The sequence below is a fragment of the Globicephala melas genome, chromosome 1, assembly GCF_963455315.2.
Source record: "Globicephala melas chromosome 1, mGloMel1.2, whole genome shotgun sequence".
Classification (NCBI taxonomy): domain Eukaryota; kingdom Metazoa; phylum Chordata; class Mammalia; order Artiodactyla; family Delphinidae; genus Globicephala; species Globicephala melas.
In genome coordinates, this window is record NC_083314.1 from 88,997,249 (window position 1) to 89,009,406 (window position 12,158).

General features: G+C 43.3%; 1 long non-coding RNA gene across 1 annotated transcript in view; it reads right to left on the reverse strand.

Moving 5' to 3' along the window:
* Positions 1–615: 615 nt before the first annotated feature.
* Positions 616–12,158, reverse strand: part of LOC115859758 (uncharacterized) — a 30,524-nt gene continuing 18,981 nt past the window's right edge. The window contains exon 5 of the long non-coding RNA XR_009564391.1: positions 616–2,314. This is a non-coding gene — a long non-coding RNA (uncharacterized lncRNA). The remainder of the gene's footprint in view (positions 2,315–12,158) is intronic.

A 12,158-nucleotide genomic window follows, 5' to 3' on the forward strand; every position in this document is an offset into this window, starting at 1 on the left:
TTTTCCAAGGCTTGATTTGTGACCCAAGATATGATCTATCCTGGAGAATGTTCCATGAGCACTTGAGAAGAAAATGTATTCTGTTGTTTTTGTATGGAATGTCCTATAAATATCGATTAAGTCCATCTTGTCTAATGTGTCATTTAAAGCTTGTGTTTTCTTACTTATTTTCATTTTGGTTCATCTGTCCATTGGTGAAAGTGGGGTGTTAAAGTCTCTTACTATTATTGTGTTGCTGTCAATTTCCCCTTTTATGGCTGTTAGCATTTGCCTTATTATCGAGGTGCTCCTATGTTGGGTGCACAAATATTTACAATTGTTATATTTTCTTCTTGGATTAATTCTTTGCTCATTGTGTAGTGTCCTTAGTTGTCCCTTGTAATAGTCTTTATTTTAAAGTAGAATTTATCTGATATTAGAATTGCTATTCCAGCTTTCTTTTGATTTCCATTTGCATGGAATATCTTTTTCTATACCCTCATTTTCAGTCTGTATGTGTCCCTAGGTCTGAAGTGGGTCTCTTGTAGACAGCATATGTATGGGTCTTGTTTTTGTATCCATTCAGCCCGTCTATGTCTTTTTTTTTTTTTTTTTTTTTGCGGTACGATGGCCTCTCACTGCTGTGGCCTCTCCCGTTGCTGAGCACAGGCTCCAGACGCGCAGGCTCAGTGGCCATACGGGCCTAGCTGCTCTGCGGCATGTGGGATCTTCCCAGACTGGGTATGAACCCGTGTCCCCTTCATCGGCAGGCGGACTCTCAACCACTGCGCCACCAGGGAAGCCCAGTCTATGTCTTTTGGTTGGAGCATTTAATCCATTTACATTTATGGTAATTATTGATATGTATGTTCTTATTACCATTTTCTTAATTGTTTTGGGTTGTTTTTGTAGGTCTTTTCCTTCTCTTGTGTTTCCTGCCTAGAGAAGTCCCTTTAGCATTTGTTGTAAAGCTGGTTTGGTGGTGCTGAATTCTCTTAACTTTTGTTTGTCTGTAAAGGTTTTAATTTCTCCATTGACTCTGAATGAGATCCTTTCTGGGGAGAGTAATCTTGGTTGTAGGTTTTTCCTTTTCATCCCTTTAAATATGTCCTGCCACTCCCTTCTGGCTTGCAGAGTTTCTGCTGAAAGATCAGCTGTTAACCTTATGGGGATTTCCTTGTACATTATTTGTTGCTTTTCCCTTGCTGCTTTTAATATTTCTTTTTAGTATTTAATTTTTGATAGTTTGATTAATATGTGTCTTGGCATGTTTCTCCTTGGATTTATCCTGTATGGGACTCTCTGCACTTCCTGGAGTTGATCACCTATTTCCTTTCCCATATTAGGGAAGTTTTCAACTATAATCTCTTCAAATATTTTCTCAGACCCTTTCTTTTTCTCGTCTTCTTCTGGGACCCCTATAATTCGAATGTTGGTGTGTTTAATATTGTCCCAGGGGTCTCTGAGATTGTCCTCAATCTTTTCATTCTTTCTTCTTTGTTCTGCTCTGCAGTAATTATTTCCACTATTTTATCTTCCAGGGCACTTTTCTGTTCTTCTGCCTCAGTTATTCTGCTATTGATTCCTTCTAGAAAATTTTTAATTTCATTTATTGTGTTGCTCATCATTGTTTGTTTGCTCTTTAGTTCTTCTAGGTTCTTGTTAAACGTTTCTTGTATTTTCTCCATTCTATGTCCAAGATTTTGGATCATCTTTACTATCATTACTCTGAATTCTTTTTCAGGTAGACTGCTTATTTCCTCTTCATTTGTTTAGTCCCATGGGTTTTTACCTTGCTCCCTCAATATTACCTTGCTGCATATTTTTCTGTCTTCTCAGTTTGCTTAACTTACTGTGTTTGGGGTCTCCTTTTTCACAGGCTGCAGGTTTGTAATTCCTGTTGTTTTTGGTGTCTGCCCTCAGTGGGTGAGGATGGTTCAGTGGCTTGTGTAGCCTTCTTGGTGGAGGGGGCTGGTGCCTGTGTTCTGGCGGATGAGGCTGAATCTTGTCTTTCTGGTGGGCAGGACCATGTCTGGTTGTGTGTTTTGGGGTGTCTGTGAACTCAGTATGATTTTAGGCAGCCTCTCTGCTAATGGGTGGGGTTGTGTTCTTGTCTTACTAGTTGTTTGGCATGGGGCATCCAGCACTGGAGTTTTCTGGCCATTGGGTGGACCTGGGTCTTAGTGTTGAGATGGAGATCTCTGGGAGACCTCTCACCAACTGATATTATGTGGGGCCGGGAGGTGTCTGGTGATCCAATGTCCTGAACTTGGCTCTCCCACCTCAGAGGCTCAGGTCTGACACCAGGCAGGAGCACCAAGACTCTGTCAGCCACCTGGCTCAGAAGAAAAGGGAGATAAAAAGAAAGAAAATTAAAAATAAAATTATTAACATAAAAAAATAATAATTTTAAAAAAAGAAGAGAGCAACGAAACCAAAAAACAAATCCACCAATGATAACAAGTGGTAAAAACTAAACTAAGATTATCATAAATATCAGGAAGAAATCAATCGCAGACAGCAAACCCCAAGTTTATAGTTGCTCCTAAAGTCCACCACCTCAATTTTGGGACAATTCGTTGTCTATTGAGGTATTCCACAAATGCCCGGTACATCAAGTTGATTGTGAGGATTTAACCTGCTGCTCCTGAGGCTGCACCGAGAAATTTCCCTTTCTCTTCTTTGTTCGCGCAGCTCCTGGGGTTCAGCTTTGATTTTGGCCCCACCTCTGCGTGTAGGTCGCCCGCAGGCATCTGTTCCCTGCCCAGACAGGAGGGATTTAAAGCAGCGGCTGATTAAGGGGCTTGGCTCACTCATGCCGGTGGGGAGGGAGGGGTACGGTAGTCATAATTGGAATGCGGTGGGAGCCTGTAGCAGCAGAGGCCGGCGTGACATTGCAACAGTCTGAGGCTCGCTGTTTGTTCTCCTGGAGAAGTTATCCCTGGATCATGGGACCCTGGCAGAGGCGGGCTATACAGGCTCCTGCAGGGGGCGGCGTGTGGATAGTGACCTGTGCTTGAGCACAGGATTCTTGGTGGCAGCGGCAGCAGCCTTAGCATTTCATGCCCGTCTCTGGGGTCCAAGCTGATAGCCGCAGCTCACGCCCATCTCTGGAGCTCGTTTAGGTGGTGCTCTGAATCCTCTCTCCTCACGCACCCCGAAATAATTGTCCCTTGCCTCTTCGGCAGGTCCAGACTTTTTCCTGGAGTCTCTCCCACCTAGCTGTGGTGCGCTAGTCCCCTCAGGCTGTGTTCACGCAGCCAACTCCAGTCCTCTCACTGGCGTCTGACCTCCAAATCCTAGTCTCAGCTTGCAGCCACCACCTGCCCCCGGTGGGTGAGCAGACAAGCCTCTCAGGCTGGTGAGTGCGGGTCAGCACCAATCCTCTGTGCAGGAATCTCTCCACTTTGCCCTCTGCACCCCTGTTGCTGTGCACCAGTGAAGGGGCTTCCTAGTGTGTGGAAACTTTTCCTCCTTCACAGCTCCCTCCCAGAGGTGCAGGTCCCATCCCTATTCTTTTGTCTCTGTTTTTTCTTTTCTCTTTTGCCCTACCCAGGTATGTGGGGATTTTCTTGCCTTTGAGGAAGTCTGAGGTCTTCTGCCAGCATTCAGTAGGTGTTCTGTAGGAGTTCCACTTGTAGAAGTATTTCTGATGTATTTGTGGGGAGGAAGGTGATCTCCACATCTTACTCCTCTGCCATCTTGAAGGTCTACTTATTTATTTATTTTGCGGTACGCAGGCCTCTCACTGTTGTGGCCTCTCCCGTTGCAGAGCACAGGCTCCGGACGCGCAGGCTCAGCGGCCATGGCTCACGGGCCCAGCCGCTCCGCGGCACGCGGGATCCTCCCGGACCGGGGCACGAACCTGTGTCCCCTGCAACAGCAGGCGGACTCTCAACCACTGCGCCACGAGGGAAGCCCTACTATCTATTTATTTTTGAGTGAGCTTTGATACTTTATTTTTTTAAAAGAATGTAAAATTGCTTTTATATTAGATAGTGGTCAAGATAATTTACCACTTAACAAATAATAGCAAAAAATCATAGGACTATCTTATAGATGCAGGAACATAAATTAATAGAAGTTGGCAGTTTTTATAATAAAAAATTAGCAAATCAGGAATAGGTGAGAACTTCCTTAATGTAATAAAGGATAAGTAACAATAGTGACAGGAGCAAAACAAATACTACAACAAACATCACGAGCTGAAGGATTTTCCTCTGAAATCACGCTTTTCTTCTGACTAGATTTTTGCTGTTATCACATATATTCAACATTTGATCATCATTTCCAGTCACACAAGCTTTGATACTTTTGTCATTCAAGAGATATATCTGTTTTATCTAAGTTGTCAAATGCATTGGCATAAAATTATTCATAATATTCTCTTATTATTTTTTTATATGTATAGGATCTGTAATGATGTCCTCTCTCATTACTGATATTGGTAATTTATGACATCTCTTTTTAACTGATCAGTCTGGAGAGAGATTTACCAATTTTATTTATCTTCTCACATTGCAGGGTGTTGAACAGAGGAGTGACATGATATGATTTACATTTAGTACTACTTGATCTAAAATAGAATGCAGAAAAACAGCACGGTATCGGCACAGAAACAGACACAAATCAGTGGAACAGAACAGAGAGCCCAGAAATAAGCCCACGTACCTATTGTCAATTAATCTATGACAAAGGAGGCAAGAACATAAAATGGAGAAAAGACAGTCTCCTCAACAGTGGTGCTGGAAAAACTGGATAGCCACATGTAAAACAATGAAATTAGAACATTCCCTCAAACCCATGAAAAAATAAACTCAAAATGCTTTAAAGACTTAAATGTAAGACATGAGGCCATAAAACTCCTAGAAGAGAACATAGGCATAACACTCTTTGACATAAATCATAGCAATATTTTCTTGGATTAGTCTCCCAAGGCAAAAGAAATAAAAGCAAAAGTAAAGAAATGGGACCTAATTAAACTTAAAAGCTTTTGCACAGCAAAGGAAACCATCAACAAAATGAAAAGACAACCTACTGAGTGGGAGAAAATATTTGCAAATGATGCGACCAACAAGATGTTAATATCCAAACTATACAAACAGCTCATACAACTCAATACCAAAGAGATAAACAATACAATCAAAAAATGGGCAGAAAGGCTTCCCTTTCGGCACAGTGGTTAAGAATCTGCCTGCCAACGCAGGGGACACAGGTTTGAGCCCTGGTTTGGGAAGCTCCCACATGCCACGGAGCAAATAAGCCCGTGTACCACAACTACTGAGCCTGTGCTCTAGAGCCCATGAACCACAACTACTTAGCCCACACGCCACAACTACTGAAGCCCACGTGGCTAGACCCCATGCTCCACAACAAGAGAAGCCACTGCAAAGAGAAGCCCGCACACCTCAATGAAGAGTTGCCCCCGCTTGCCGCAACTAGAGAAAGCCCACATGCAGCAACGAACACACAACGCAGTCAAAAATAAAATAAATAAATTTATTTTAAAAAAATTGGGCAGAAGAATTGAATAGACATTTTTCCAAAGAAGACATACAGATGGCTAACAGACACATGAAAATATGCTCAATATTGCTAATTATTAGGGAAATGCAAATCAAAACCACAATGGGGTATCGCCTAATACTTGTCAGAATGACTGTCACCAAAAAGTCTACAAATAGCAAATGCTGGAGAAGATTTGGAGGAAAGGGAACCCTTGTACATTGTTGGTGGGAATGTAAATTGGTGCAGCCACTATGGAAAACAGTATGGAGGTTCCTCAAAAAGCTAAAGATAGAACTACCATATGATCCAGCAATTCCACTCCTGGGTATATATTATCCAGAAAGAATGAAAATACTAATTTGAAAAGATACACACACTCCAATGTTTACACTATTTACAATAGCCAAGACATGGAAGCAACCCAAGTGCCCATCAATAAACAGTTGAATTAAGAAGATGTGGTGGGGACTTCCGGGAAGATGGCGGAAGAGTAAGACGCGGAGATCACGTTCCTCCCCACAGATACACCAGAAATACATCTACGCATGGAACAACTCCTACAGAGCATCTACTGAACGCTGGCAGAAGACCTCAGACCTCCCAAAAGGCAAGAAACCCCCCACGTACCTGGGTAGGGCAAAAGAAAAAACTAAACAGAGACAAAAGGATAGGGACGGGTCCTGCACCAGCGGGAGAGAGCTGTGAAGGAGGAAAAGTGTCCACACACTAGGAAGCCCCTTCGCGGGTGGAGGCTTCGGGAGGCGGAGTGGGGGAGCTTGGGAGCCGCGGAGGAGAGCACAGCAACAGGGGTGCGGAGGACAAAGCGGACAGATTCCAGCGCAGAGGATCGGGCCGACCGGAACTCGCCAGCCGAGAGGCTTGTCTGCTCGCCCGCCGGGGCGGGCGGGACTGGGAGCTGAGGCTCCGGCTTTTGTCGGAGCGCCGGGAGAGGACTGAGGTTGGCGGCGTGAACACAGCCTGCGGGGCGTTGGTGCACCGCGGCTGGCTGGGAGAGAGTCCGGGGAAAAGTCTGGACCTGCCGAAGAGGCAAGAGACTTTTACGTCCCTCTTTGTTTCCTGGTGCACGAGGAGAGGGGATTAAGAACGCTGCTTGAGAGAGCTCCAGGGACGGGCGCGAGCCGCGGCTAGGGGCGCGGAGCCCAGAGACGGACGTGGCTAGGGCCGCCCAGAGCGGCTAGGGCCGCTGCTGCCGCCACCGGGAGGCCTGTGTGCGAACACAGGTCACTGGCCACGCGCCCTTCCGGGGAGCCTGTGCAGCCCGCCACTGCCGGGGTCCCGGGATCCAGGGACAACTCCCCCGGGAGAACGCACAGGCGCGCCTCAGGCTGCAACGTCTCGCCGGCCTCTGCCGCCGCAGGCCCGCCCCACACTCCGTGCCCCTCCCTACCCCCGGGCCTGAGTGAGCCAGAGCCTCCGAATCAGCGGCTCCTTTAACCCCGTCCTGTCTGAGCAAAGAACAGACGCCCTCCGGCGACCTACACGCACAGGCGGGGCTAAATCCAAAGCTGAGCCCCTGGGAGCTGTGAGAACAAAGAAGAGAAAGGGAAATCTCTCCCAGCAGCCTCAGAAGCCGCGGATTAAAGCTCCACAATCAACTTGATATACCCTGCATCTGTGGAATACCTGAATAGACAACCAATCATCCCAAATTAAGGAGCCCTGTGGATGAAAGGCTCTTGGTGCTGCAGCCAGGAGTCAGTGCTGTGCCTCTGAGGTGGGAGAGCCAACTTCAGGACACTGATCCACAAGAGACCTCCCAGCTGCACATAATATCAAACAGCAAAAATTTCCGAGAGATCTCCATCTCAACGCCAGCACCCAGCTTCACTCAACGACCAGCAAGCTACAGTGCTGGACATCCTATGCCAAACAACTAGCAAGACAGGAACACAACCCCACCCATTAGCAGAGAGGCGGCCCAAAATCATAATAAGTCTACAGACACCCCAAAACACACCACCAGACGTGGACCTGCCCACCAGAAAGACAAGATCTAGCCTCATCCACCAGAACACAGGCACTAGTACCCTCCACCAGGAAGCCTACACAACCCACTGAACCAACCTTAGCCACTGGGGACAGACACCAAAAACAACAGGAACTACGAACCTTCAGCCTGCAAAAAAGGAGACCCCAAACACAGTAGGATAAGCAAAATGAAAAGACAGAAAAACACACCGCAGATGAAGGAGCAAGATAAAAACCCATCAGACCTAACAAATGAAGAGGAAATAGGCAGTCTACCTGAAAAAGAATTCAAAATAATGATAGTAAGGTTGATCCGAAATCTTGGAGATAGAATGGACAATAGAATGGACAAAATGCAAGAATCAGTTAACAAGGACCTAGAAGAACTAAAGATGAAACAAGCAACGATGAACAACACAATAAATGAAATTAAAAGTACTCTAGATGGGATCAATAGCAGAATAACTGAGGCAGAAGAACGGATAAGTGACCTGGAAGATAAAATAGTGGAAATAACTACTGCAGAGCAGAATAAAGAAAAAAGAATGAAAAGAACTGAGGACAGTCTCAGAGACCTCTGGGACAACATTAAACGTACCAACATTCGAATTATAGGGGTTCCAGAAGAAGAAGAGAAAAAGAAAGGGACTGAGAAAATATTTGAAGAGATTATAGTTGAAAACTTCCCTAATATGGGAAAGGAAATAGTTAATCAAGTCCAGGAAGCACAGAGAGTCCCATACAGGATAAATCCAAGGAGAAATACGCCAAGACACATATTAATCAAACTGTCAAAAATTAAATACAAAGAAAACATATTAAAAGCAGCAAGGGAAAAACAACAAATAACACACAAGGGAATCCCCATAAGGTTAACAGCTGATCTTTCAGCAGAAACTCTGCAAGCCAGAAGGGAGTGGCAGGACATATTGAAAGTGTTGAAGGAGAAAAACCTGCAACCAAGATTACTCTACCCAGCAAGGATCTCATTCAGATTTGATGGAGAAATTAAAACCTTTACAGACAAGCAAAAGCTGAGAGAGTTCAGCACCACCAAACCAGCTCTACAACAACTGCTAAAGGAACTTCTCTAGGCAAGAAACACAAAAGAAGGAAAAGACCTACAATAACAAACCCAAAACAATTAAGAAAATGGGAATGGGAACACACATATCGATAATTACCTTAAATGTAAATGGACTAAATGCTCCCACCAAAAGACACAGATTGGCTGAATGGATACAAAAACAAGACCCATATATTTGCTGTCTGCAAGAGACCCGTATGCTAACACATATATATGGAATTTAAGAAAAAAAAAAAATGTCATGAAAAACCTAGGGGTGAAACAGGAATAAAGACACAGACTTACTAGAGAATGGACTTGAGGCTATGGGGAGGGGGAAGGGTAAACGGTGACAAAGCAATAAAGAGGCATGGACATGTATACACTACCAAACGTAAGGTAGATAGCTAGGGGGAAGCAGCCGCATAGCACAGGGAGATCAGCTCGGTGCTGTGTGACCGCCTGGAGGGGTGGGATAGGGAGGGTGGGAGGGAGGGTGACGCAAGCGGGAAGAGATATGGGAACATATGTATATATATAACTGATTCATTTTGTTGTGAAGCTGAAACTAACATACCATTGTAAAGCAATTATGCTCCAATAAAGATGTTTAAAAAAAAAAAAAAGAAATAAAGACAAAGACATAAAAAAAAAAAAAAAAAAAAAAAAAAAAAAGAAGATGTGGTGGGCTTCCCTGGTGGCGCAGTGGTTGAGAGTCTGCCTGCCGATGCAGGGGACACGGGTTCGTGCCCCGGTCTGGGAAGATCCCACATGCCGCGGAGCGGCTGGGCCTGTGAGCCATGGCCGCTGGGCCTGCGCGTCCGGAGCCTGTGCTCTGCAACAGGAGAGGCCACAACAGTGAGAGGCCCGCATACCGCAAAAAAAAAAAAAAAAAAAAAAAAAAAGAAGATGTGGTATATATATACAATGAAATATTACTCAGCCATAAAAAGAATGAAATACTGCCATTTGCAGCAATGTGGATGGACTTAAAGAGTATTATGCTTAGTGAAATAAGTCATACAGAAAAACAAATGCTATATGATATCACTTATATATGGAATCTAAAAAATAATACAAATTAACGTATACACGAAACAGAAACAGATTCACAGACATAGAAAACAAACTTGTGGTTATCAAAGGGGAGAGGGAAGTGGGGATGGGCAAATTAGGGGTATGGGATTAACAGATACAAACTACTATATATAAAATAGATAAGCAACAAGAATTTACTGTATAGCACAGGGAATTATACCCATTATCTTACAATAACCTAAAATGGAATATAATCTGCAAAAATACTGAATTACTATGCTGTACACTTGAAACTAATACAATATTGTAAATCAACTATTCTTCAAGAAAAAATAATCTGTATTTTGACATACAAACAATAAAAAATAAATTAAATAGAATGTAAAAGAGGAAGAGAAAAGCAGGGAGTTCAATTAGAAAGGCATTAAAATAATCCAAAGAAGAGATAATGGTGGTGTAGGTCAGGCTGTTAGTAGTGGAAATGATAAGTGGGTTTTTTAAAAATTATTTATTTATTTATTTATTTATTTTTGGCTGTGTTGGGTCTCTGTTGCTGCACACGGGCTTTCTCTAGTTGCGGTGAGCAGGGGCTACTCTTTGTTGCAGTGTGTGGGCTTCTCATTGCAGTGGCTTCTCTTGTTGTGGACCACGGGCTCTAGGCAAGTGGGCTCAGTAGTTGTGGCTCGTGGGCTCTAGAGCACAGGTTCAATAGTTGTGGTGCACAGGCTTAGTTGCTCCGTGGACCAGGGCTCGAACCCATGTCCCCTGCATTGGCAGGCAGATTCTTAACCTCTGTGCCACCAGGGAAGTCTGGATAAGTGGTTTTTGATATATTTTGATACTAGGATAGATAGGATTTGCTGATAGTGGGAATTAAGGTATGAAGTAAAGAGAAGAATCAAGTATTGCTCCAGGTTTTTGGCCTGAACAACTGAAAGAATTGTCGTTTACTGAGAGGAGAAGAAGAAAGATTTTGGAAATGGAAAGGTTAAGAGCAGTTTTACAATTCAATCAAAAAAAATGGGCAGAAGACCTAAACAGACATTTCTCCGAAGAAGACACACAGAGGGCCAACAGGCATATGAAAAGATGTTCAACGTTGCTAATTATTAAAGAAATGCAAATCAAAACCTGACACCAGTCAGAATGGCCACCATCAGAAAGTCTACAGGGACTTCCCTGGTGGCTCAGTGGTTAAGAATCCGCCTGTCAATGCAGGGGACATGGGTTCAAGCCCTGGTCCAGGAAGATTCCACATGCTGTGGAGCAACTAAACCCAAGTGCCACAACTATTGAGCCTGCTCTCTAGAGCCCGTGAGCCACAACTACTGAGTCTCCGTGCCAGAACTATGGAAGCCCGCACACCTAGAGCCTGTGCTCTGCAATAAAATAAGCCACTGCAATGAGAAGCCTGTGCACCACAGTGAAGAGTAGTCCCCGCTCACCGCAACTAGAGAAAGCCAACGTGCAGCAACAAAGACCCAACACAGCCAAAACTAAATTAATTAATTAACTAAATTTTTTAAATGTCTACAAATAATAAATGCTGGAGAGGGTGTGGAGAAAAGGGAACTTTCCTACATTGTTGGTGGGAATGTAAACTGGTCCAGCCACTATAGAGAATGGTATGGAGGTTCCTTAAAAAACTGAAAATAGAGTTGCTATATGATCCAGCAATCCCACTCCTGGGCATATATCCAGAAAAGATGAAAACTCTAATTCGAAAAGATACATGTACCCCAATATTCACAGCAGCACTATTTACAATAGCCAAGACATGGAAACAACCTAAATGTCCATCAACAGAAAAATGGATAAAGAAGATGTGGTATATATATATATATACACACAATGGAATATTACTCAGCCATAAAAGAGAGCAAAATAATTCCATTTGCAGCAACATGGGTGGACCTAGAGATTATCACACTAAGTGTAGTAAGTCAGACAGAGAAAGACAAATATGATATCACTTATCTGTGGAATCTAAAAACAATGATACAAATGAACTTATTTACAAAACAGAAATAGACTCACAGACATAGTAAACAAACTTGTGGTTACCAAAGGGGAAGAGGGGGGAGGGATAAATTAGGAATTTGGGATTAATGCATACACACTACTATCTATAAAATAATAAGGACCTTCTGTATAACACAGGGAACTATATTCAATATCTTGTAATAACCTATAATGGAAAAAAATCTGAAAAAGAACAGGTATATTTTTATATATATATAAATACATGTATTTATATATATGAGTAAAACAGAATCACTTTGCTGTACACCTGAAACATTGTGAATCAACTACATTTCGACAAAAAAAAGAGCCCAGTTTTAGGTACATTAAATTTGTGATGTCTGTTAAATTTCCAAGCAGGCAGTTGACTATACAATTTGGAGTTCAGAGAAGATTACACTGTTGATATAAAATTTGAGAGTCATCAACACATAAATAGCATCACAATTTGGGTTTTTTGGGAAGCAGATTCTGAGGCAGACTTCAGTGTTTAGGATGTTTCCCAGAGAATGTCCTTGGAATCAACATCTCCGGAAGGCAGGTGGAAGAAGCAGGA